Source organism: Aptenodytes forsteri, unplaced genomic scaffold, assembly GCF_000699145.1.
Source record: "Aptenodytes forsteri isolate BGI_AS27 unplaced genomic scaffold, ASM69914v1 Scaffold72, whole genome shotgun sequence".
NCBI classification, from domain to species: Eukaryota; Metazoa; Chordata; class Aves; order Sphenisciformes; family Spheniscidae; genus Aptenodytes; species Aptenodytes forsteri.
Genome location: NW_008796193.1, coordinates 8,168,608 through 8,172,488, shown reverse-complemented (window position 1 = coordinate 8,172,488; position 3,881 = coordinate 8,168,608).

The window sequence follows — 3,881 nt, the reverse complement described above, 5'->3', positions numbered from 1 at the left end:
GATAACTGGTCTGCCTGTTAAAGACTGAGGCAAAGAAGGCATTAAGTACCTCAGCCTTTTCCTCATCCCCGGTGACAATGTTCCCCCCCACATCCAATAAAGGATGGAGATTCTCCTTGGCTCTCCTCTTGTCATTAATATATTTGTAAAAACATTTTTTGTTGTCTCTATGGTGTGGATGGTGTGACCGGATCCACAGTAATGAATAAAATGGTGCCAGGTAGTGGGAAATTGTTAGCACAGCTTTGGGCTGGGTAATTCTGCTAAACATGGCTTGGAGTTGGTGCAGGGCAGGGACCCTTCCCGGTTGGCAGTGTAGACACGGTCACCCTATCTGGGGTGCTGTGAGAGTTTGGTACCCTGGGGGTGGCATGGTCCATGCTGCTTGGCTTCAGCAGCCTCTCTGGCCAAGCTGTGGTCAACAGCCAGAAAACACCCAGGTCTCTGGATCTGATGTGCCCAGGCTGGTACCCACCCCACGTTGTAGCTGCAGAGCATAGCATTCAGCTGCCCAAATGCAGCATTTCCAGCTGAGGTGGGTGTCTGTGCTGCCTTCATGGCCCCTTCACGGGGATTAGCCTGCTTGCAACGCCATGCCCTAAGGCAGACAGATACCTACAGTAAGAGCACCCCATTCCCAGCTCCTGGCACGAAGAGGGAGTTGCCCTTTGTTATGTGAGGCTGCAGAGACCTCAGCTGGGAGCCAGTTCTTGGGCTGGGAGTCAATGAACCCAGCCACGGCCTGTCCCCAATTTATTTTATTATTATCTGCATTATTTATGGGCACCCAGACATGGCCCCGACAGCAGGACGGGACATTGCACCATCCAGGCAGTGCTGTGCACCCCTTGCATCAGCCCCAAGAAGTCAGCAGAGGAGGGGATCCATGGACAGCATCACCCTCCCTTAGCGAGGGCTGGGAGGAAGGCGGGATTGGTGGTGTTATTTTACTTAATTTATGACTAAATGCCCCCAGAAGAGTTTAGCCCTTATTACCGAGATATAATGGCCTATTAAGGGAGCAGCATTCCCTGGAAAGCAGCCCAGTGTCAGTGACTCCTCAGTGCGATAAGAACTTAATAATCACACGTGGGGTGAGGACAGGAGGAAGCCCGCAGCCTGCCCACGGCCACGGCCCAGGGGGCTCCTGCCCGCGTGGGGAAGGGGGGCGGTGGGAAGCCCCACTGGGGGCTCTGCTGATTGAGGAGGAAACCCCCGTGCTTGTAAATCTGTAATTCCTGACTAAATGCTTCGTAACGACAACAAATGTAAAGTAGTGTCAGAAACCTCTCGTTTTCTTTTACGGTAAAGTCATGTCCTGAAGCCAAAGAAAGGAACCAGAGAAAAAATAATTGCTCACTCACTGCTTAAAACGTGCCCGTCTTCAGCATCTTTGCAGCTTCTTTGACCTGTTTTCCACGTCGTCCTGTGGGCAGGGTGGAGAGCGTGAGCCTGAGTGTCTCCTACCCTTGCAATCAATTAATTTCAAATGGAGCTTTCAGAAGAAGGGACCCCCCCTGCCCCAATTTCTTAGCACATCACTCCTAAGCGTGATGATCTCGTTTGCTTCTGGGTTTGTTGTTGAACAGGGAACATTTTCTCAGCAAAATGTAAGGCTGAGAGATAAGGACTGGGCAGGAACTGATAGAGACTTTGCAGATCGAATATGATGTTGTTTATTTGACTATGATGTATATTTAAAGGTCTCAGTTACAATTGGCCCCAGGCAATCTCTAATGAGCTGCAGCTGCCTGGACTCTCATTAGCTTTAATGACATCTTCTCAGTACATTTTTCTTGGGGTAAGACCTTGTCCTCTCTATGGTTGTGCACACACTAAAACCAAGAGACATCTCACCCTAAAAGGGCAGCCAACTCAAAACAGTGGAGCAATGATAAATGATGCAAGTGCCCAGAAGAGACAAACCTTTCCTGGAAGAGTCATTGTTTATTTAAGGCAAACTAAATGTAATTTACTTTGGCACGCCTTAGAATTAGACCGGGAGGTATTTGCGCGGAGCCTCAAAAAATAGGTAACAAAGTCACCATGTGTGTTAGGCAAAGATCAATTTGCAATTTCCCTGATTTTTTGCCATTCGTCTTACTCAATGGACAACCATCCGCCTTCCCGAGAGCCACTTTCCGAGGCAGAAAAGCTGCGAGAAAAAAAGCCTGGATTAGCAAAGGAGGTGAGAGGAGCAAACACAAGCCCCAGTGTTAGGCAGCACCCTCCCCACTCCCACAACGAGCCGGCAAGCTGCCGGCGCTCCGGCAGGCTGCTGCCTATTGATCCTGCCTCTCCGCGCAGAGCCCCGTCCTTTTTTTTGCTCCGGGTATGTCTTCTGGTGCTCTGCCCCTACCGCCAGCGGAGGCCTTATCCGACTTCCATCTCTTCTTCGGAGAATTGAGGGAGCAGTCATTAATCATCCGAGCTGTCCCCTCCGTGGGAGCACAATGGCCTTCTTTATCCCGCACTTCAACAGCCCTGACATGTACAATAACAATCAGCCTTGACGTATCTGTATTGCACCAAAGAGACTTACTCAAAAGGTTCTTTTGCAACATTTTGGGTCATAGTTAAAATATATTGGTTTATTGTAAGGCGAGCGGTACAGATCATATCGGAGATGTATACGGGTTTCTAGGTAGCGGAGCAGCATCTCACAAACATTTTTCTCGCCGTGTTGCTAACCCAGCCAGCTGAGGTATAGCTGGCTCTTGCAGGGAAGGTGATACGTGCTTTCATGGGGTGGTTTTCCATCCTGACTGTTTTCTCAGGGAATCTTTCTAACAGGGAAATTTGGCTGCTTCTTGCTGAGACGTGCAGAGCTTAGGAAATTCCTCTCCCAAAATGAGTGCTGCTCCCAACACATGATGGGCAGTAAAGCACCATCCCAGTGATGCCAGCGGACCCTGAGAGAAATCAGACGAAGTCTGTATCTCCCAACTGACGTCTTCAAACCAGTCCTGCAGCCAGGGATTTCTCCCGTACAGTGAAGCATCATAGAAATTTGCCCCCAAAACTCCCAGGAGAGACACAGAAGTCTGCAGGAGCTGCTCAATGGATTTGTCTGAGGGAGCATCCAGACCTTCCCGCCACTGCCACATGTGTGCACCAAATGTCTGTACTACCCCCATGGACACGGGGTGGGAGAGGACAAGCTGGGTACCACATCCCCTGGGCATGGGGGAGTTGGGGGGGGGGGTCAGGAGAGGGGAAGGGAGACACAAAGGATAGCAGAAATGCTAACTAAAAAAGCAGCGAGCTACCTTCGCCCACGTTTAACCAGTTGAGAGCTGGGTTAGGAATTTCTAAGCCCTTCTTAAATTCCTGGGCTCCAAAACGCCACTGAACTGGCAGAGGTATTTCTGGACAAGTTGCAGGAGCTCCCAAATAACCAGGGAACATTAGAAAAATAAAGAGAGGTGGGGGTGGGGGAAATAAAAACAGGAAACAGGTGGGGTTTACTTTTTCCTTTCCCCCCCTCGTCATTTCACTGCTTTTTGCGGGGGCAAGCTGTACCTCTGAAGCTCAGATTAAATAGTTTGCTACAAAATAAAAATTCAACTGAGTTAACAAGCTCTGAGATTTAGGGAGATGCCACTCCGGGAGATATGCGAGTAGGTCACCAGGGCATTTCTCAGCTGTCTAGACCCTGTGGCTAACTGCTTTGCCCCTTCCAACACCGGTGAAACCTAAGCCCGTCATTTATTTGCAGCCAGGCAAGCTGCTTTAGCTCAGCCATCCCGGCAGCCAGGCCTTGATTCGGCTTCACCGGCTGCGGACCCGGACCCCCACTCCGCCTGGGAGAGGCCAGGGCTTATATATATATTTTTCTTTCCTTCCTTCCTCCCTCCCTCCCTCCCTCCCTCCCTTCCTTC